The 23,742-nt window shown below is 43.2% G+C and overlaps 2 pseudogenes across 2 annotated transcripts; one reads left to right on the plus strand and one right to left on the minus strand.

Moving 5' to 3' along the window:
* Positions 1 to 518: 518 nt before the first annotated feature.
* On the plus strand, positions 519 to 17,032 carry LOC143626004 (serine/threonine-protein kinase VIK-like; annotated as a pseudogene). The gene is made up of 14 exons (XR_013152354.1): positions 519 to 688; positions 2,266 to 2,340; positions 2,565 to 2,681; positions 2,782 to 2,876; positions 2,967 to 3,087; positions 3,164 to 3,243; positions 3,484 to 3,543; positions 3,640 to 3,761; positions 3,847 to 3,932; positions 4,025 to 4,044; positions 10,413 to 10,427; positions 12,306 to 12,307; positions 16,623 to 16,701; positions 16,788 to 17,032. The product of XR_013152354.1 is annotated as a serine/threonine-protein kinase VIK-like (transcript).
* A 338-nt stretch (positions 17,033 to 17,370) lies between these two features.
* Positions 17,371 to 19,605, minus strand: LOC143626005 (transmembrane emp24 domain-containing protein p24delta9-like; annotated as a pseudogene). The gene is made up of 4 exons (XR_013152355.1): positions 19,395 to 19,605; positions 18,384 to 18,593; positions 17,618 to 17,694; positions 17,371 to 17,508 (listed from the first exon to the last, which is right to left on the minus strand). The product of XR_013152355.1 is annotated as a transmembrane emp24 domain-containing protein p24delta9-like (transcript).
* Positions 19,606 to 23,742: the final 4,137 nt, after the last annotated feature.

Below are 23,742 nucleotides of genomic sequence, written 5' to 3' on the forward strand. Positions count from 1 at the left end.
AGGGGGCGTCTATACTCCCCCTGGGCCTGGCTTAACACTAGATCCGCTACTGGTTAAAAGACTTAACTGCATGGTTATTGGTTAGTCTTTGAGGTTTGCTGCAGGATTAAGCATGCAATATCGGCAAACCTAAGGAATCAACTGATATTTTTGTGATTTTGTCATTTTATCTTTAAATAATAATTTATAATAATAATAATATTATTATTATTATTATTATTAATATTATTATTATTATTATTATCCCGCGGTGTCACGCTGTATAAACATAACGAGTATCCATCACTCAACACTGGCAAAAACAACCTTCACTTTCTATGTTTAATAATAATAATAATATATAAACAAACTCTCATAAATCTGTTACAATCTCCGATCCAAACACACTAACTGAATGAGCGGCAGCGAAGAAGGAAGCTCCGGCCACTCCGCCGGAGATCCGCCACCGGCAGCCACCGCAGCGAAGAAGAAAACAAGCCGGACGTCGTTAATCCTCTGGCACGCTCACCAGAACGATCCAACGGCGGTAAGAAAACTGTTGGAAGAAGATCGTTCGTTAGTTCAAGCTAGGGATTACGATAACCGGACTCCGCTTCACGTCGCCTCACTTCACGGATGGATCGAAGTCGCCAAATGCTTGATTGAGTACGGTGCGGATGTTAATGCGCAGGATCGTTGGAAGAATACGGTATTATTTCTATTATTATTATTATTATTATTGTTGTTGTTGTTGTTTATATTTGTTTGATTGTAATTAGAGCTGCTTGAATGTTGTAGACAAATTGTTAGGCTAGGCCTGGAAATGAACAGAATGTTATTTAAGATGTTCATTCATTTAAGTTCGTGAACTGTCGTTTATGTTCGTTTATTTGTGTTATACTGGTTGGAATGTTATTATTATTATTATTATTATGATTATTATTATTATATTTGTTAAACGAACCAAATGTAAGTTTAGATATTCGGTTATGAACTTTCATTTATGTTCGTTTATTTGCGCTATGTTCGTTTAACTTATTAATTATGTAATTTTATAAAGTTTTTAAAATAATTAACTGTGTAAATTTAGAGGTGTAATTTTTGGATTTTTGGATGAATTATGTACTTAATGTGTTATATTTGTTCATTTGAATCATTTGTATAAGTTTAAGTGTATGTTTGTTCAATTACGTTCATTTTTGTTTGTGAACTGTTCGTTTAGATTTCGAACGAACATGAACATGCTTATTTTTTGAGTGAACGAACATGAACACAAATATCTGTTCGAATAACTGTTTGTGTTCATGTTCGGTTGAAGTTAAATGAATGAACATGAACATGTCCTTGTTCATGTTTGCTTAGTTCGTTTACAGGCCTACCAGTAGGGCTGTAAACAAACCGAACGCTCAACTAACTGTTCATGAGCTGTTCAGCTGGAAGTTTGGTTAACTAAATGAACGAACACGAACAAATTAATTGTGTTCTTGAATGTTCGATAATGTGTTCGTTTATGCCCGTTTATGCTCGTTGATGTTTGTTCATTAAAGCCTTTTACTGACTTTTCTAATTTCATCATATAAATTTAAGCAACATTATTAACTGTAAAACAAAGATATATATGAGTATTATGCGATTAATTTATATACAAAATTAGCATGAATCTGGATGTTAAAAAAAACCAACACAAACTTGGTAGCTGGATGGAATTGTTGACACTGACCATTCTCGGCTAGTCAAATTACATAAAACTATTTGTGATTATTTGTGTTCATGAACAGTTCACGAACAAGTTCATTTTCTTAATGAACGAACACGGATAAGAAATTTCATTCGTTAGTTGTATAGATGCATATTGTTCATAATTTCATCTACATGGCAGTATATCATATGGACAGCTTGATATTAATGCTTTTTAGGTTTTTGTATTTTATCATAGTTTATTCAAAAGTGGTTACCAAGTAGGCTTGACTGACAATCATAAAAAAACATAGTTTATATAGATACAGTGCATCTGTTTATGCTGTCCACCAAAGCAAACATTTAAAACTGATTCTGGAAGCATATATGGTGGTGCAATCAAACCTAGATTAGTAGGTTTTGCTTGAGTAATCAATCACCTATTTGTACACTTGTTTATATTGTAACATCAACAAATATATGATTATAATATTCAATTAGCATGCCTAATTGCTTCTTTAATTCAAATTTTAATAATTTTGGTGGTAAAAGATGTTCATCATCTTCTTGATTCAGTCAACTCACAATATTTGATATTGCTCATGACAGCCTCTAGCTGATGCAGAAGGAGCCAGAAAACATAACATGATTGAGTTACTAAAGACATATGGTGGCCTGTCGTATGTAAGTTCACAACACCTGTCATGTAATGTGGAATTTATTCTTGAAGCTTCATTTTGTGGTATAACTTTTTGATGCATGTTATTGTTATACATTGGATTCTTTAAATCAGTTAAGATTGTATTTACCAATAAACTATTCATCATTTAAGACTTTTGTTTATGGAATCCTTCATTAGTGATTTTTATGTGTTCTTAAGTTTCAAAGTTTTGGATTTTTTTGTGCAGGGACAAAATGGAAGCCATTTTGAACCAAGAGCGGTGCCACCACCCCTTTCAAATAAGTGTGACTGGGAAATCGACCCTTTAGAGCTCGACTTCGCAAACTCCCACTTAATAGGCAAGGTATGTGTTCGTTTTCTAAGATCTTATCAATATTTAATGTTTTAAACCGTTAATGAATTAGTGAATAGTGACTAATGACTATAGCTATTTACACTGATAGGGATCTTTTGGTGAGATTGTAAAAGCTTGTTGGCGTGGCACTACTGTAGCTGTCAAACACATACTTCCAAGTCTTTCAGATGACAAATTGGTGATGTGAGTTTTATCATATCTGGTCAACTAGTCAACTACTGTAAATTGTGAAAACAACCCTTTTTTCTTATTCTTGTTTTGTTATCAATCCAGTCAGGACTTCAGGCACGAGGTTAACTTGCTGGTCAAACTTCGCCATCCTAATATTGTGCAGTTTCTTGGAGCTGTTACTGAAAAGAAACCGTTAATGCTGATAACCGAATATCTTCGAGGGGTAAATTTTAAACAAATACATTAATATTTACATTCATGTTATAGATTGTTATCTGAATATTAATATATTAATGCAGGGTGATCTTCATCAGTTCTTAAAGGGAAAGGGTGGGCTAAGCCCACAAACAGCCGTAAACTTTGCTTTAGACATTGCCAGGTACTTCTTATATTATTTAGAGTTATTTGCGTTAATTACACGGATGGTCCCTATTATTTCACCATATTACACCATCAATGTTACCTTGTTTGTGTATAGTAAGGACTATAGGTGTAATTTTCAAAGGATGGGAACTAAATGTGCGATATGGCTAAATCCGAGGACCATCTGTGTAATTAACTTTGTCCGTTTATAAAGTAGTAAAATACACCTTTTTTCATTTTCGTTTTGTATTTGCAGAGGCATGGCTTATCTTCATAACGAGCCTAATGTCATCATACATAGAGACCTAAAACCAAGGTTTGTTAACTTGTTTATTTGATATTTTGTATATTAAACACAACATAAATAAAGATTAAGGTTTTCTCTAATTTGGTTCATTTTTATATATTCTAGGAATGTTCTTTTAGTCAACTCGAACGCAGACCATTTAAAAGTTGGAGACTTTGGACTTAGCAAGCTTATTAGAGTTCAAAATTCACACGATATTTACAAAATGACCGGCGAGACTGGCAGCTGTATGCTTTTTTTCGTTATAATTTTAACATTTTGTATTATTTTCTACATAATCATCTTTATAATTTTTTCTTGGTGTAATTACAGATCGTTACATGGCTCCTGAAGTCTTCAAGCACCGTAAATATGACAAAAAGGTCGATGTGTTCTCTTTCGCAATGATTTTATATGAGGTAATTTCTGGTTGAATAATTTTTGTTATATAAGATTATAAAGATAAAACAAATAATACACATTTTGATTATTATTTTTTTGAAATTTTTAGATGATTGAAGGGGAGCCACCGTTATCGGGCTGAAGAAACGTGGATCTACTCACTGGTAGCAGATCTACTTTCCTCGGGTATAATTAAACTGTTTCACCGATGGTTCTTCTGGATCCGTGTTCTTCCACCTACAAAATGAACAGCGCCGTTACTTACCCCTCAGAAAGGGACAGAGGGGTCCTCTTTGGGGTAACCCTCCGGCGTGAGAATCAGTATCTTTGTGGAGAAGATAATAATGTGTGAGTCAGTGAATCTCAAGAGTATTGCTGAATCGCTGAATACTCTTGATTGTGTGACTGTGTGTTTTCTGTAACTGACTGTGAGTGAATATAATTCAATATGATTGAATGTGATATCACTGCTTGTAACTGTCAATGATTGAGTGTCAATGTGTCATCAAAGTGGAGTTGATGCTGTATTTATAGTGCTAGGGTTTCCACTGGTTGGGCTCAGCCTCGTTGGCCTCCTCCAATCGCACTGCGCCACGTGTCCTCTGGGACACCTGGCGCTTTCTCGTTGGTTGTAATCATGTGGTAGCACATGTGTCATGCTGAGTTGTCGACCTTTCATTTGGCAGCTGTCAACATCAGCATATTCTTACTCCTTAAAAAGATGCCTTCTAGAAGATTGTCTGACGTGCACAATCAAGGTTGCCCTGATCCTGATTTGGATAAGGACGAGGTTGATTATGTGCACGTGTGATATGCGCCCATCCTGAGGATGCGCGAAGTCTTCTTTTTATTCTCACGCGCAGATATTTCATGCGCAGGTGTGATATGCACGAGCGTGTGATATGCGCCGCGCGCTGGTGCGCCACGCGCATATGTGATGCGCGAGCATATGTGATGTGCAAGAGCATGTGATATGCGCCGCGCGTTGATGCGCCGCGCGCATCACATATGATGCCTGAGCATGTTTTGTATGCGCCATGCGCCTGGGTTTTGGCTTTGTGCCTTCATAATGTCTTTATCTTGTGGGTTGACCCGCCTTGCTTGGTGTTGAGGCGGGTACATACCTCTTCAAGCCCCCCCAGTCTAATGTGTGTCTTATCTTGCGCGAGCGCGGTAAGATAGATATTAGACTCACTGAATTGTCCTTTTAAAGGGGGTTTTGTCGTTTTCTTGGTTGTTTCCATCGTCGCGCGAAGTTCTATCCATTTGGTTGAAAACGAAAGGTCCAAACACGTGGTTGGTTGGTGATGACGTGCGCCGTAAACGTGTCAGACGTTTCGTGTGCTCGAGGTGCTACAGTTGCCTTTCATGTCCCCTCACACAGCTGTCTTGAACACGTGTCGCACTCGCATTGGTTAGTACCTGCGAGTGGGGGCGCGTCTCTGTTCCGTGGCAGGTCGGTTACATCTTTATGTCCCCTCACACAGCTGTTAGGGACACGTGTCGCGCCTTCGTTGGCTTGCCCCTGCGAGTGGGGGCGCGTGAAATCCGATCAGCTGCCACATTTCTCTCTCCTGGGCCTATAAAAGCAGGCCCTTAGGAAATTTTTATCTTCATCTTCATTGTTGCTAAAATTCAAATTTCTGCTTTCACATTCTGATTTGAGTGTTTACATCGATTCGAATCCTCGATTATCGGCTATTGCAGTTGTATGTCTGATAGTTCATACTCGTCTAGCCCTTCAATCACCTCCGTTGCCTCTCGAAGACGCCGTGTGAAATCTGTGGTGATGTCGACATTGAAGCAAAAGGGGAAGGGGAAGAAGGTTGTTGAGACCACATCGGAGGAAGTAGGGAGGACCAAGGCCACCAAAAGGTGGAATGAAATCCCCTGCAAATTGAAGCAGGCAGATCTCGACAACCTCATCACCTCTCAGGGCTTTCCCACCCTGTTTGGCTGCACGTTGCCTAGGTCCGGGCAAACGGCGGCGAACCCGCCTGCCGGCTATATATCCCTATATAGCCACTTTTTCACCCACTGCAACCTTCGTCTCCCGATGACAAGGTTTGTGGGTGCACTGCTGAAGTTCTATGGGATTCATATATCCCAAGTCCATCCGTTTGGACTCGTGCGCGTGACTCACTTTGAGTTCATGTGCAAATCCCAGCGCGAGGAACCCACTCCTCGGCGCTTTCAGTATTTTTATAAGGCCAAGATCCAAGACAATTGGATCTCCTTTATTCCTCGCAGTCAGAAGGTGAAGTGCTCCACTGTTTCATTCAAGAGCCTTCATGACTGGTCTGAGAGGTTTTTTTACATTAGGGCCGGTGTGATCCCCATCCGTATGACCATGCGCTCTATCACTTCTGCGACTGCGGATGAGGGTGTCCTCAAGAACCCAACTGGCGCATGGGTTAAGAAACTGACCGCCGAACCATCCCCCGCGAAGAAAATTTGCGAGGAGGCGCTGGTTGGGGTCGGCATGAGCAGGCTCTGGGCCGACAGCGCGATTGAGCCCGTTATCCAAGTCGACGGGTTGTGTAAGTTTTTTTTTTTTTTTTTTTTTTTTTTTTTTTTTTTTTTTTTTTTGCGCGAACATCGTTCTTTTGCTGATATCATTTAACTTGTCTTTGCGCAGTCACCAAGGATTACATCCTTGCCGCTTATGATGAACATGTGGAGGGCGGCTCCGTCGAACTTGGCGCTGGGGAGGTTGGTTTCCCGGATCGCTTCGATGACATGTTCATCCCAGTGGATCTGGATTTTGACTTTGACGGTGACACGCCTGGTAAGCCTTCGCACTTCTGCTCATTCCTTTAGAATACCCAAGTTTATTAACAGTTCTGTTGCTTGTTTTTGTAGATGCGCTTGAAAACTACAAGCTAGAGCTCGCGGAAGAGGAGGAGGAGGAGGAAGAGGAGGCGCCCCTACTAAAGCGCAGAGCTAAGGGGAAATCTGGCGCAGGGGCCAGTAAGAAACAGAGGAAAGATGACACCCCTGTCGCTCATCCCCATGCTCAAACGAAGGGACCAAAGGAAACCCAGGTGTTTACCACCAAGGTTTCTTTAGCTTCGTTGCCTGTGAGAGTGGGCAGGCCTCCTGTCCACTTGAGGTATGGGGGCGTCGCCTCCTCCGTTCGCGCGGCTGAAGAGAGAAGCAGTGCCGCGCCTGCAACAGGTATACTTTGCTTATCTTCATCTGGCTGAATTGTTATTAAACCTTTCCTCCTTTGAATGTTTGCAGAACCGGCGACGGTAGGAGATGAGCCACAGGCGCCACAAGGTGCTGAGGCTGCGCCGGGGGCTGCTTCGGAGTCCCCTGTTCTACCCTCTGAAAAGGGTAGAATGAATTTTATGGCGATGTTCGCCGCGCGAACAGAATTGCGCCAAGGTATGTTTTGCACACTTGTCTTCTTTATTTTTCTTTTGGATTCAGTCATAAACCATTTTTCCTTGTTGATTTGTTCGTAGGAGTTGTAGCTGGCGTAACAGTTGCTGGTGATACTCCTGGCGCCGCTGCCGGCGCCGCTGGTTCTGGTCCTGCTCCTGCTCCTGCTAGTCCTGAGTCTCCCCTTATTGGGATTACCAAGGAGCAGGAAACCGTATTGCGCGCCGAACTGGCGGCGTCGAGACCTCCCTCGCCTCCTCCTGCACGCAGCCCTCCCCGCGAGGCTGGTTTGGAGCCTTCCAGGTCGCAGGAGAAGAGGCCTGTTGAAGAAGATGAGGAGGATGAGGGGGTTCAAGCTGAAGACTCCTTGGGAGACCGCGCCAGTCCTGCGATGCCGCAAGTGTTCGCAGCGCAGACTTCTGGTGGGGCTGGCGCTGACTTTCCTGCTTCATCCCCGCAGGTATGTATTGATTTGTTGGTCCGCTGCGCGTACCTCCATATAAGCATGTTTTATGACTTAGAACATTATGTTTTATAACTTAGAACTTTTCTTGTGTTTTGCAGGAAGATGACCACGTTTACCGCCCGAGATGGAATGTTAATGAAGAGAGTTCCTTTCAATCCATGGGCGTATGCGAGGACTTCTGGGCTCATGCCGTGCCTCCTACTGAAAGGAGGTATCAGGAGGAGCGCACCCGCGCGGACTTGCTGAACGACCATGTTTTCGCTGGGTCGGCTTTCTTCGCTGCTTCCCAAGAGCTTCGTCGTGATTATATTAAAGTACGCGACGCTCTTGTGGAAGCCCAGCGAGAGGCTAAGGTGGCCGCCTGGAACCTGTCTGATGCTCGCGCGCGAGCTGAGAAACTCCAGGCGGAGCTCAGTGAAAACCGAGCAAGTGCCAATACCGCATACATCAAGCGCGGGCATGAGCTCCAAGCTGCGCGGGAGAAGCAGCAGTTGGCGGAGGCCGAAGTTGCCAAGTACGCGCGCAGAGTGCGTGTCTTGGAACAGCAGGCCGAGGCGCGTGACCAAGTTATCGTCCAGAGTATCACTGAGAAATCATCACTGGAGAGCGAGGTTGCGCGCCTGAAAAGGGATTTGGCGGCCGCGCAGGCCGATAGAGATGAGGCCTTGGCGACGACGGCGTCTAGCCAGGAAGCACTTGGTGCTGCGCAGGCGGAGAAAGAAAAAATTTTGGTGGCAGCAGCGTCTGATAAGGAGGAACTAAAAAAGACTAAGGAAACTGTTGAGTTATTAAACTCTCAAGTTCCTGCCCTCGAGACGTCTGTTGCTGGCCTCGCGCAGGATCGCCAATGGCTGGTGTCACAGGGCATGGCTCGCTGCGCTTTGGCGATGAAATATTCCGCCGAGTTTCAAGCCCTTGTGATGGACTGCAATGCCGCCGCGCGCTTGGTGGGCCGAGCTGAAGGGTTTACGGATGGGTATGACTATGGCATGTTGAAGAAGAACCCATCCGAGTACCCTTACAAGAGCGACGCGGCCTGCGCGGACATGGCCGCGGTGGGGGAAAAGTATATGAATACTCCCATCCCCATCCTTATGCAGGTACCTTGATTTTAATGAGTTTTACTTGACTAATTTTTCCAAGTGTTTTATACTCAATATTTTTCTAATGATTTACAGATAGCTGCGCTTGCTGACCAGCCCGACCTCGGCGCGCTAAAGAAGTTGCTTGATGAATGCGAGAGGGCTGGTGGCGATGATGGTGGCGTGGGGGATGTTGCCCCTGCCAGCGGCTCTGGCGCGGCGAAAGAATCTGCTCCTGACACCGTTGTGATCGAAGACTCCAACGAGGAGGAAGAACTTGACTATGGTCAGTTCGGGGATGAGGAGCAGACCGCGCCAGATGCTGCGGGAGATGATGAGGGTGATGAAGCGGCTGACGTCGACGTGGAGACTTGAGAAGCCCTTCATCAAATTTTGTATATTTATTTTTTTTTGTTTTTGTACTTGTAATTTGTAACTCATCATACTTGTAAATTTCAATGCAATGGAATGAAACTTGTTTTCTCCTTCTTTCATCTTGCGCAGTTCCACTCATCTCTTCATGTTTGCTTGTATAGATATAAGATATGGTTGCACGTTAAAAGAAGAACAAGGTTGTAAGGAAATTAGTCACTTAACCATAGTCCTATTTTGTAAGTGGTTTCGCAGTATCTTGTTTATGCTGACATGCGCGATAACTTTTCACAATTCCTTTTTCGCGCGTCATAGTCGCGCTGTTTTTACATGGAAGTATGAGTTTTAGCCATTACATGTCAGCATGTGTTAGTCAGATATCCACTTTGATTCCTCGCGCGATCTCGACCTGAGACCTTAACAACTATGTTATGGCATGTACTTTGCCTTAGTCGTTTTAGGAGTTTTATGATCAAGCTGCGCGGGATGTAAAATGGATGTTTGTGAGTGTTTTGAGCTAAGGCTCTTTGTTTTGGGCTAAGGCCCTGACGTATTTAGAGTTAAGACTCATTAACGTGTTTGAGCTAAGGCTCGTAGGTTTGGGCTAAGGCCCTGGCGTTTTAGAGTTAAGACTCGTTAACGCGTTTGAGCTAAGGCTCGCGCATGTATGTTTTACTTCGCTTTATGTTGCTTTGAAGTCGATATAGTGTTGTCATATTGTTCCAAATTAATAAAGGAAGTGTGAAACATGTATGCAAAGGTAATAGAACAAATATTGAAAGATAGCGCGACAAATATTGAAATATAGCGCGAATCATCATTCATGATGGCTTAGAAGCCTTGATTACATATTTGAACTTTTTACATGAAGCATTTTCTAAGTTGTGCCGCGTTCCACGCGCGCGGTATCTTTTTTCCATTCAAATCTTTTAAAGTGTACGCGCCTTTCCCCAAATCTTCTGAAATTTGATAAGGTCCCTCCCAATTGGGGGACATTTTTCCTGGGGGTATTGCGCGACTAGCTTCATTGTTTCGAAGGACAAAATCATTTTTCTTGAAGTGGCACTCTTTAACGCGCTGATTATAATATTTTTCCAGCTTTTTCTTGTATCTGGCTTCATTAATGATAGCCGCTTCTCTGCGCCCTTCAAGTAAGTTAAGGTCCAATCTTCTTTCGCGCTCGTTATCAGTTTTGCTCATCATGAGTACCCTATGGGATGGGCATCCAATTTCTGCTGGGATCATAGCCTCTGTCCCATAGGTTAGGCTGAACGGGGATTCGCCATTGCTAGTTTTGCTTAATGTCCTGTGCGCCCACAGGACATTAGGTAACTCTTCGACCCAAGAATGGGATTCTCCCTCCAACCTTTTCTTCAGCCCATTTAGCAAACTTTGATTCGCGCGCTCCACTTGGCCATTCCCCTGAGGGTGGTAGACGGACGTGAAGATTTGGTTGATGTGCAATTCTTTGAGCCAGCTTGATATCTTCCTGTCAGTGAATTGTTTGCCATTGTCGCTCACGATTTCCATAGGAAGGCCAAAACGGCAAATGATGTGGCTCCAGATAAATTGCTTCATCGCCTCAGCTGTGATTTTTGCTAGTGGCTTGGCCTCAACCCATTTTGTGAAATAGTCTATCGCCACTACCAAAAATTTCACTCGCCCTTGCGCTTGCGGCAGGGGCCCCACAATATCAATGGCCCATTTGTGGAAAGGCCATGCGGAGGTGACTGGAATCAAGTTGTTCTTTGGACGCATGGTGTTTGGCGCGTAGCTCTGACATGCCTTGCATTTTTGGATTTCTTTTAGCGCATCCAAGTACATGCCTGGCCAATAGTAGCCTGAGCTCATCGCCTTGGCAACCACCATGCGCGGACCAGCGTGAATTCCACAGATTCCTTCATGAATCTCCCTAATCACATAGGTTGCTTCTTCAGCATCCAGGCATTTCATGAGCGGTCCAAGATAAGAGCGCCGATATAATGTACCATCAAGTAATTCATAGTTCTGTGCCTTGTGTCTTATCTTTCTCGCCTGTGCGCGATCGTCCGGTAACTTCCCCTCCTTCAGGAATTCCATTATTGGAGTTATCCAGGATGAAGGGGTTGTATGAATTACAAGGACCGATTGCGTTTGCACTGACGGGCTGCTCATTACTTCCACCCTGACATCTTTGCCAAAGTGATCAAAATTAGTTGATGCCATTTTACTCAACGCGTCAGCGGACTTGTTTTCGCTTCGCGAGATGTGTATGATTCTGAAGAAGTCAAACTGCTCAACGAGCTTTTTTGCCTGCTCTAGATACAGAGGCATTGTGTTCTCCTTGGCGTCATATAGGCCGTTGACCTGAGCAGCTACCAAGTAAGAATCAACATGCGCCTCTAGTCTTTTAACCCCAAACTTGCGCGCGATGCGCAGACCAGCCAGCAGGGCTTCATACTCAGCCTCATTGTTGGTACTCTTGAAGTCCAACCTGATAGCATAAGTATATTCATGATTATCAGGGTCCACCAGTTTGAGGCCTGCGCCGGACCCTTCGCTGTTGGAGGCTCCATCAGTGAATAGCCTCCAAACATCTTCTTCTTCATTTGCTCGCGGAGGGTCTACCTCGCGCTGAGCTTCTTCAATCTTTCCCTCTGGGATTTCCGTGATGAAATCCGCCAAAACTTGACCCTTTATCGCTGGACGGGGCTTATAAGTGATCGTGTGTTCACCTAATTCCAGCGCCCACTTTGTCAGCCTTCCGGAGAGCGCGGGGCGTCGCAAGACTTGCTGGATGTTGTAACCAGTCAGAACTTCAATAGGATGACCATTGAAGTATCTATGGAGCTTGCGCGACGCGTGTGTTAGTGACAAAACTAACTTTTCCATGATGGAATAGCGCGTCTCAGGGTCTGTGAGCACCCGACTCACATAGTATATTGGCGTTTGTATCCCCTTGCGATCCACCAATAATACTGCGCCGATCGCGCGGTCTCCAGCTGACAGGTACAATGTAAGGGTTTCGCCAGGAAGTGGAGCTGTGAGCGCTGGCAACTTTATGAGACATTCTTTTATCTCAGTGAAAGCTTGCTCAGCCTCAGGCGTCCACTTGAATTGGCTCTTCTTCAAACAGTTCCTCAAGGTGTTAACGAATGGAGTAGATTTGCTGGCGTGGTTCGCTAGGAACCTGTTGATTGACACCAATCTACCATTCAGCTTCTGAACCTCTTTCATGGTGGATGGTGAAGGCATGTCAAGGATGGCTTCCACCTTTTCCGGGTTCACCTTGAAACCATCCTTAGTGACCATTACACCAAGAAATTTCCCCTCTTCTGCGCCGAAAGTACATTTGCTCGGGTTGAGCTTCATGTTAACTTCCGTTAGGCGCTGAAGAGTTTCCTCGATGTCTTTGAGCATTTGTCTCTCCTCCCTGCTCTTGATCACCAAATCATCAACGTAGACTTCTAGATTTCTTCCGATTTGTTCACTGAAAACCGAATCCATAAGTCTCTGATAGGTTGCGCCCGCATTCTTTAAACCAAAGGGCATTTTTGTGTAACAAAAAACACCCTTGTCGGTTCTGAAGGCAGTCTTGTCTTCATCCTGTGGTGCCATTTGTATCTGGTGATAGCCTTTGTAGGCATCCAAGAAACATTTGAGCTTGAATGGCGCCACGGAGTCCACCTTTGCGTCGATGTTTGGGAGGGGGTAACAGTCTTTCGGACATGCTTTGTTGAGGTCCTTGAAGTCAATACACATTCTCCATGACCCGTTGCTTTTCTTTACCATCACAGGATTGGCTACCCATGTCTGGTATCGGATCGGGCGGATGATGTTTGCGCGCAACAGGTCCTCCACTTGCTCATTCATGGCCTTCGCCTTTTCATCCCCCATGATTCTCTTTTTCTGAGCAATTGGCTCCACCGACTTGAACGTGTTAAGAGAATGTTGCGCCAAGTCTCGCGGGACCCCCGTCATATCGGAGTGTTGCCACGCGAAAACCGACGTGTATTTTGTGAGCAACTTTTTCATTCTCAATCTCGTTTCGTCTGAAATGGTAGCGCCAATTGTGACCGTTTGCTCTGGGAATTTTGGGTTTAAAATCCACTTCTCTGGCGCATTGTCAGCCATTGGAAGTTTCATTCTCCCTTCCCGCGGCGTGCTTGTCACTGCGCACAAATGATCGCGGTAAACAAATGCTACGCCTGTTGGTGTAGGGATCCCCAATGCGCCGTGCGCTGGCGACGGTACAGCATTAAATTGGGCAATCGTTCCCCTACCCAGGATCATATTGTGGCATGACGTGGTGGGCAAGACCAAGAAGTTGACAACTTCGGCTCGCTTGTGCTCATCATCCCCCATAGTTAGTTCAAACTGAATCTGGCCTAGGGGATGTATGATTTCATTTGAGACACCACAGATTGGTGCGTTCACAATTTCGAGCCGCGCTTGGTCTGCCGGGTCTAACTTTCTGAAACACTGCTCATACATAATGTCAGATTCGCTTCCAGTGTCCACCAGGACCTTTGACACTTCGTAATGAGCAATGTGTGTGGTGATGACGAGAGGACTGCTTATTGAAGGGCCTCCCCTGATTCTTGGGAAGATGACTTGCTGCTCGCGCCAATCTCCGTGGATTTGCGCGCTTCTCTTTTTTGACGTCTGCCCTTGTCGTCCCCCCTCAGCCACACAGATTCTTTTGTATTTCTTGCTGGCAGAGGCTCCTTCCGGTTGCTCATCTTCTATTCTTTGATTTTTTACCAAGTGAGCCAGCCTGCCTGACTTTACATCCTTCTCGATCGCATCCTTTAAATGATGGCATGCGTCGGTGTTGTGGCCCGGGGACCTGTGAAATTCACAATATTTGCCACTGTTTTGCGGTCCCTTGTAGTGTAGTTGTTTGGGGGGCTTGAATTGGACATTCTCAGTACTTAACACCTGTGAAGGTGTTTTAGTGAGGGGCGTCCATATTCTTGGCAGAGGTCTGCTAGGATCTCTGCCGCCCTCCCTCTTGTCACCCTCCCCGCGATTACGAACTTCTTTTTGGGGTTGTGGTGAGGTTGGTTGCGCTTGTTTTTCCGCGGAAGAAAAACTTGTTGGCTGCAACCTGGACCATACAGAGTTCTGTTTGGCCCTCTTATCCTTGCTGCGCGGTGATTCTGCCTGATGCGCTCTTTCTCTTGCCCTATCTTGGGCAATCTGTTTCTCATTTCTCGCGAAAACTCGCGATGCCTCCATTAACTTGGCCCACGTGGTGGGCATACCATCTTTGCTTACAAGAGCCCGGCGGAGTTGATCACTGCGCGCGCCTTGTATAAAGGCCACGCGCAGGAGCTGCTCAGTTATACCCCCGATTTCCAGGGATTCCTGATTGAAACGAGTGATGTAATCTTCAATCGTTTCATCATTCCTGCGTATGCAGTGCATGATGTCATCAGGATCGCGCGTGTGCCTGCGCTGCTGTACGAAGTGGGCTTGGAACTTTTCTAATAGTTCCTCGAACCCATCAATTTGCCCTGTCGGCAAGCTCTCGAACCATACCCGCGCTGCGCCCGTGAGGCAGCGAGCAAACATATGACACCATGTTGGCATCGTCCAGCTCTCTAGGTTTCCCGTGTTATAGAAACCTTGCAAAAAGTCATCTGGATCTGTTGTGCCATCATATTTGCCCAGACCACTTGGCATCTTTGTCTTGTGCTGGATGGGAGCCTGCGCGATGCGCGCAGTAAACTTTGAGTGTTTTACCAGGATGGCTGGTCTGTAGGGCGTGGTTACGTCCACTTGCCCTCTGATCGGTGGGCTGTACGGCATGTGCAGATCCAGATCCGCTCTGGCTCCAGGCGCCATGTTCACAGGCGCGCGGAGCTGTGAGCCTCCTGCATGAGTATCCCGTGTCTTCCTCATGCTATGCACTTCTTCATCACTGAACTCAGTGTGTGTAGTGTGAACAGAATGTCCTTCTTCCGGCGCGCGCGGCCTCTTTGTAGTCTGCTTATCAAAAGCTTGCCTTTGTGTTTGGTCGGCTAGCTTCTTCTGCTTGACCATTTCGTTGTACTTTTCAATCAGACGCCGCTGCTCGTTTATGAGCCATTCATTCGGATCATTTGCTTCATCTTCTGGACCCATTGGTCCTTTCAGCTTCGCGCCGGCCATATTTTGTAACGTGTGATCGTCTGGAGGAGTTTCAGTCTGGCCGTGAGGGGTTGTGACGAAGGGACGGTTGCTGGTGGTACGCGTAGAATCACGCGGAACCCTCAGAACCTGCTGTCCGTCGTTAACACCCTCACGTTCAATATCCTCCAGAGCTTGATCAACGTTACGAACTCCAGAAACCATGGTGATTGATTTTTTTGTAGATCTGAATGAGATCTGATTGCCGTTTGTAACAGTGGATGGCGCCAATGAAGAAACGTGGATCTACTCACTGGTAGCAGATCTACTTTCCTCGGGTATAATTAAACTGTTTCACCGATGGTTCTTCTGGATCCGTGTTCTTCCACCTACAAAATGAACAGCGCCGTTACTTACCCCTCAGAAAGGGACAGAGGGGTCCTCTTTGGGGTAACCCTCCGGCGTGAGAATCAGTATCTTTGTGGAGAAGATAATAATGTGTGAGTCAGTGAATCTCAAGAGTATTGCTGAATCGCTGAATACTCTTGATTGTGTGACTGTGTGTTTTCTGTAACTGACTGTGAGTGAATATAATTCAATATGATTGAATGTGATATCACTGCTTGTAACTGTCAATGATTGAGTGTCAATGTGTCATCAAAGTGGAGTTGATGCTGTATTTATAGTGCTAGGGTTTCCACTGGTTGGGCTCAGCCTCGTTGGCCTCCTCCAATCGCACTGCGCCACGTGTCCTCTGGGACACCTGGCGCTTTCTCGTTGGTTGTAATCATGTGGTAGCACATGTGTCATGCTGAGTTGTCGACCTTTCATTTGGCAGCTGTCAACATCAGCATATTCTTACTCCTTAAAAAGATGCCTTCTGGAAGATTGTCTGACGTGCACAATCAAGGTTGCCCTGATCCTGATTTGGATAAGGACGAGGTTGATTATGTGCACGTGTGATATGCGCCCATCCTGAGGATGCGCGAAGTCTTCTTTTTATTCTCACGCGCAGATATTTCATGCGCAGGTGTGATATGCACGAGCGTGTGATATGCGCCGCACGCTGGTGCGCCACGCGCATATGTGATGCGCGAGCATATGTGATGTGCAAGAGTATGTGATATGCGCCGCGCGTTGATGCGCCGCGCGCATATGTGATGCGCGAGCATATGATGCCTGAGCATGTTTTGTATGCGCCATGCGCCTGGGTTTTGGCTTTGTGCCTTCATAATGTCTTTATCTTGTGGGTTGACCCGCCTTGCTTGGTGTTGAGGCGGGTACATACCTCTTCACGGGCCAGGAAGCTTACGAAGCAGCAAAATATGTGGCCGAAGGACACCGGCCTGTATTTAAGTCAAAAGGTTACACACCGGAACTTAAAGAGTAAGTCAACAAGTCAACTATCAGACTTGATATTTACATAATATTTATAGTATGCGATTTTGATGTTTTTGAATTTAATTCGGTAGGTTAATAGAGAACTGTTGGGCAGCCGACATGAATAAGAGACCGTCATTTTGGAGATTTTAAAGAGGCTTGAGAAAATTAAGGAAACAATACAACCAGATCATCATTGGCATATTTTTTCATGACCAATCATTGCTTGCCACTTGGCAGTCATCGATCATGTTCGACTCATCATCACATCATCCGCTTATGAACATATTCAGTTTTAGGAAAATGAGTTTCCGTCTTTTTTCTTCAGGTGAGTGTTAAGGAGTTTCAACAAATCTTGATTCAAATAATGAAATCTTACATTTATATCTTGTCATTTTTTATTTAAAAGATAATTGTTGCTTCTTGTGAGGAACGATTCAACATTTTGTAAATGTGTACGCGTTTACTTGTTATAAGGAACGATTTAATATTTTGTAAATGTGTACGCGCTTTTGTATGTGTCGTTGCAAGATCCACATAACTAGTGATACTGCAATCATAGTTTTTACATGCGATTATAAACTGCGAGTCTGTGACTTATATAAAAGTCAACTGTTGACTTTTTAGCTACACTTTCATTAAAACCGTAAAAAACAAAATGTCACGATTCTAGGCTTAAATGAGCTTCTTCTTTTCAAAAAATGTCTTCAAATGCCATGCTTGTAAAGCGGCTACAGATACGCAAACAGTGAAAGGAAACTCAATGCCATTCTCGAGTTTGTGTTGCTGTTAAGTTGTTGCATTTCGCGTTCCCTGCAGAAAGCATACAAAACACGACATTCTGTTATTGACATGTTCGGTGTTTGACTTTTAAAAGTCAAATGAACTACTTTAAAATGATTTACTAAAACTATTTGTTGACCTTTCGCGGAGATAAAGCATCTCTTCATGAATGTATGCGATGGTATCTTCAAGCCTCTTTAGCTCTAATTCCATTGCCTTCAAATCAGTTAACCAAAAATAGTGTTATATTATGTTCATCTTGAACATTTACAGATCAATTTTAATTTAGGGGTTTAAATGAGCCTTGCTTGTGGGTTGGTGGGTTGAACCCGACATGAACCCGAAAACCTTGTCATACACATGAAAGTAATTACATTTGATTATTTGAACTATAAACTTATGCACCCATTTCTCCATTATTGTCATAAAACACCCAACAACTTAAAACACACTTTTTAAAAATTAAACGAGTCAAGAACGAATCTTCCATGTCGACCTATTTAGCACATAGGGGAGCATACAAGCCGAGCCAAGCTCATTTACGATCGAGCTCTATTTCTCAAGCTCGGCTCGTTTATATACATTTATAATTAATATTTTATCTGTAACATATTATATATCATTTAGTCATTTTTATCATAATTGTTTATATAATTATTATACGTATTTAATATTTTAAATAAAAATTATGTAACTTCTTGTTATCTTCGGCTCGTGAGCCCTCACAAGCTTTTAATAAGTGAAGCTCGGGCTTGCTTATTAATCAAGCTTAAGCTCGAGCTCGTTTAGCTCAGCTCGAGCTTTTAACGAGCCAATCTCGAGAAGCTCGCAAGTGGCTTGACTTGTTTACCCCTGCTTCGACCCGAAACTTGCCTGAAAATGTTTTGACTAAGAAAGATGCTTACATCTACAGACCCTTTCTTAGCAACACTTGACCAATCCTTAGCAGCCAGACCAGACCTCCAATCAAAATCAACCGAAAACTTGATCGTCGGACGATGATCAAGTGCGAAAAAACAAGCTAAGTAATCCCCACCCTCAACAGCTTGAAATGAAAACTGTCCTGATTGTACATGATCAGCATAATGATATGAATTCCCATGCACAGATGTCACCTAATAAATTCAAAAAATAAAACAAGTTGAATCCAAAGTTGGCAACTGATGGTTTAGAGACGGTCAACTATAAACACCGTCTGACGTCTAATCCCATATTGTTTCAAATGGCCGTCCAGATATAGTTATTATGACAGCCGCTTTGAACAAAAGTTTTCAAAGTTTGACCCTTTTTTGTTCATAACGGACGGACGTACCGTTCCGACCAGTAATTTTCAAAGTTTGACTTTTTTTGGTCAAAACGGCCGTCTGAGTGTTTTGTGGACAACCGTTTGTTAAAAAATTTTCATTGACTGTCTATGGTCAGAACAGACATCTGGATATAGTTCTAACGGCCGCTTTGAACAAAATTTTTCAAAGTTTGGTCGTCTATGGTCAGAACGGCTGTCCGATCTTTTTCAAATGGCAGTTCTGACAAATAACTTTCAGAGCAAGACATTTTTGGTCTAAACGGTTGTTTGGATATAGTTCGGACGACCTCTATGAACACCAAATTTCAAAATTTGACCGTTTATGATCAGAACGACTGTATTGTTCTTTTTCAAACTGCCGTTCTGATCAATAAATTTCAAAGACAGACCGTCAATGGTCAGAACGACCGTCTAGATATAGTTTGGACAGCCGTTTTAAACAAAAAGTTTCAAACTTTGACCGTATATGGTTAGAACGGCCGTCCATATCTTTTCCAACGGCCGTTCTAACCAACTACTTCTAACGTTGACTTTTTGGTTTTAACTCTTAACAACCATCCGAGTGTACATGTTTTGTACACGAACTGTTTGATGGTGTGAAATCAAATACCCGTAAAGTGAGCTTGTGTGAATCCGGTAAGGGGTATCGTTCATCGGGTTTAACGACGGAATAGCGACCAACTGTCATCGAGTTGCTTTTGATATCTTCTGATATGCATTTGGTGCGACCTGATTCTATATCGAACCGGACCGATTGCGTGATGGTGGAGAGGAAGGCTATGATCACAAAGGTAGAAAGCATGAGGGTTTGAAGGTTCATGGTTAACTCGTTAAGAGGTTTTAGATATATTCGATGTGTTTTAGGTAGAGGCTGCTTTCAAGCATCACAAGATGTCATGTTGTTATAGTAATAGTTTATGCATGAAAGACAAAGATATATTTTGTTTTGAGGAAGCACATTACTGTAAGAAGTTATAAAAATTAGTGTTTAAAATAGAGCTCGAAACAAGCCCGAGTCAGAGATAAATAGGGTGGGTGGAAATGATAAATATATTTATTATTCTAACATATACTTAGGGTGCAAATGAGCCGAGTTACTTGATATCGGCTCGTTAAAAAGCTCGATCGAGCCGAGCTTAATCAAGCCCGAGCTCGAGCCTAAAAGCAAGCTCGTTTAATAAACGAGCCTGAGCCCGAACTTCACTTATCGAACTCGAGCTAGCTCGCGAGCCTAAACAAGCCTGCCATTATATAAATTTTAAAATATATATTTAATAATTATTAATTAATATATATAATGCTATGAAAAAATAAATAACAATACTTAAATAATATATATTATTTTATAATAAAATTATAATAGAAAAAATTATATAAAAATAATTATAATTATACAAAAACTAGTTGATATATAGTAAACCAGCCGAGCTCGAGCTAGTAAACCAGCCGAGCTCGAGCTTGAAAATCTACTCACAAGCCGAGCTCGAGCTTTGAAAATAAAGCTTGAAACGAGCTGAGCTCGAGCTTTAAAAATAGAGCTCGAAACGAGCCGAGCTCGAGCTTTGTGTAAGTTAAACGAGCCGAGCTCGAGCCTGGTCGAGTCGGGCTCGGCTCGGCTCGTTTGCAACCCTACATATGCTACACTAGGATATAGCCCGTGTAATGCGCGATTGGTAAAAAATGCAACAGAAAAGATAAATTTAATAATATACATAATAACATACTTTATGGATTCATATGATATAAATAATGATAAATAGAATTTTATAATTCATAAATGTCTAAAAATCTCATTTAATACAACATTTAAAGTTATATTTGTAACTTTGTTATAACTATATAAAGGATAATAATATTAGTTGGCATCCAAGTTGACTAGTCTAGTTGAATGACATATTGAAGAATTTTTTGTTTTAATAGTATACGACTATAGGTAGATAGATAAGTAGATTAGTTTGGAAACTTGTCTATTACACACACTAAATAAAAAAAAATTATTAGTTATGCAGATTTAGAAAATGTTACAATTTTCGATGGTTACGGCCAAGACGGAAACCTTAATTGGGAAAGGTAATATGTGCTCACGAAATTGTAACTGTTGCAGCAATACTTGTTTTCTCTCTCTTTATTCATCTACAGATCCCAGATCCCTCATTCTAGTCTTGTTTTGCTCGTCGTGGTTTTTATTTGTTCGTTTGGGCTTCCGTTTGTTTGTTTAAGAAGTGTCGATTCTGTTATCACTGAACGAGGCTAGCATCGACTAAGGGGCTTTTGTTTCAATTAACAAGGCTATAAGGGACTCATGGGATGATTAAGGAGGTTAGTCCCTCATTATAGTCTTGTTTTACTCGTCGTAATTTTCATTTGTTCGTTTGAGATTCTATTTGTTTGTTTGAAAAGTGTCCGTTATGTTTTCACCGAACGGGGATAGTAGCAACTGGTGGGCTGTTTTTTCCAATTAACAAGGATATCTGGGACTCATGGGATGATTACGGAGGTGAGTCCCTCATTATAGTCTTGTTTTACTCGTCGTGGTTTTCATTTGTACGTTTGAGCTTCTATTTATTCGTTTGAAAATTGTCGCTTATGTTTTCACTGAACAGGACTAGCAGCGACTAATGATCTTTTGTATTCACTGAATGGGACTATTAGAGACTCGTTGGATGATTAAAGAGGTAAGTACCTCGTTTTATTCTTCTTTTACTAGTTGTGGTTTTCATTTGTTCATTCAGGCATCCATTTGTTCGTTTGAAAAGTGTCGCTTATGTTTTTATTGGACGGGGCTTGAAATGACTGATGGGCTTTTATTTCCAATTAACATGGCTATCTGGGACTCATGGAATGACTAAAGATGTGAGTCCCTCATTCTTTTATTGTTTTACTCGTCATGATTTTCATTTGTTCGTTTGCGCTTCCATTTGTTCGTTTGAAAAGTGTCGGTTCTATTTTCACCAAACAGGGATAGTAGCGACTGGTGGGTTGTTGTTTCCAATTAGCAGGGCTATCTGGGACTCATGAGATGATTAAGGAGGCGAGTCCCTTATTATAGTCTTGTTTTACTTGTCGTGGTTTTCATTTGTTCATTTGAGCTTCTATTTGTTCGTTTGAAAAGTGTCGCTTCTGTTTTCACTGAACAGGACTAGCAGTGACTAATGAGCTTTTGTATTCACTGCAATGGACTATTAGGGACTCGTTGGATGATTAAAGAGGTAAGTACCTTGTTTTATTCTTCTTTTACCCATCGTTGTTTGCATTTGTTCATTTGGGCATCCATTTGTTCGTTTGAAATGTGTCGCTTCTGTTTTCACTGAACGGGGCTTGAAACGTCTGGTTGGCTTTTATTTCCCATTAACAAGGATATCTGGGACTCATGTGATGACTGGGGATGTGAGTCCCTCATTCTTTTCTTGTTTTACTCGTCATAATTTTCATTTGTTCGTTTAGGCTTCTATTTGTTCGTTTGAAAAGTGTCGCTTCTCTTTTCATTGAGCGGGGCTACCAACGGTTGGTCGGTTGGTGGGCTTTTGTTTCCAAGTAATGGGGCTATTAGGGACTTATGAGATGATTAAGGATACGAGTCCCTCATTCTAGTCTTCTTTTACTCGTTGCGTTTTTCATTTGTTCGTTTGGAAAGTGTCGCTTATTTTTACACTATACGGGGCTAGCAGCGGATGGTGATATTTTATTTTCATTTAACGGACTCGTTGGATGATTAAGGAGGTGAGTCCCTCATTCTAGTCTTGTTTTACTCGTCGTGGTTTTCATTTGTTTGTTTGGCCTTCCATGTGTTCGTTTGAAAAGTGTCGATTTTGTTTTCACCGAACAGGACTAGCGGTGATTGGTGGGCTTTTGATTTTACTGAACGGGGCTATTAGAGACTTGTGGGATGTTAAAGAGGTAAGTACCTCATTATATTCTTCTTTTACTCGTTGTGGTTTTCATTTGTTCATTTGTGCTTACATTTGTTCGTTTGAAAAGTATCGATTTTGTTTTCACTGAACGGGGCTAGAAACGAATGGCGGGCTTCTTTTTCCAATTAACGGGGCTATCATAGACTCATGAGTGATTAAGGAGGTGAGTCCATCATTATAGTTTTCTTTTACTCGTGGTTTTCGCCTGCTCGTTTGGGCTTACATTCTTTACTCTATAGTCAAATGTCCAGAACAATCAAAATAGGTTGCAAAATATTTCTTCTAATCCCTGCCCAATTGTTTACTCTACAGTCACATGTCTAGAACAATCACAATAGGTTACAAAATATTTCTTCTAAGACTGAAGAGGTAGGTCCCAGCAGAGCCCAGTTGGACCCGCAAGACTCACCTTGAAGAGGGACGTCTGCGCAACGACCAACTGCTTCCGCAGGACCCACCATGCTCAGAGAAGACCTTACGCGCAGTACGCCAGCTGTACCCGCAGGGAAAGCCTCCCAATGGTGAAGTACCCCGCTTGTTCCCGCAGTTGCGGATACAAGCCATCAGGGAAGGCTACCCGCACTGATAGCAAGGCTACACGCACAAGGCACTAACTCTTGCTACTTCAGTAGTCACCTGAAGGAATGAGCAAGGCGGGAATACTCCCGCCCAAATAAGCCAGTCCGTATGCTTCTGGAAGATCTTTTGTACTATACCTGCCAAGGTATGGGCAAAACAGACGATCTGACCAAAACAGCCCATGAACCAATCACAGGGTGACAGCTCACTGACAACAGTACGAGGAGGAGCACCCTCTAGTACTGTTTGTCACTATTAGCCGCTGCCTACTCACCAACCCTTACTATGGGACGTGCGCAGCCTACAGTTGGTGGAACAGTGCATAGCCGGCAGTAAAGGAACAGTATACAGCCGACCTTGTCACTATCGGCCGCAGCCTATCCACCAACCAGCATGGCTTGTGCGTAGCCCACTGTTGGTAGAACAGGAATACTATTCAGCCGGCTGTACCTTCTAAGAAACCTACCT

This window comes from Bidens hawaiensis, unplaced genomic scaffold (assembly GCF_021521415.1).
Source record: "Bidens hawaiensis isolate Kalapana, Puna unplaced genomic scaffold, B.hawaiensis_p1.1 tig00004282_1, whole genome shotgun sequence".
NCBI lineage: Eukaryota > Viridiplantae > Streptophyta > Magnoliopsida > Asterales > Asteraceae > Bidens > Bidens hawaiensis.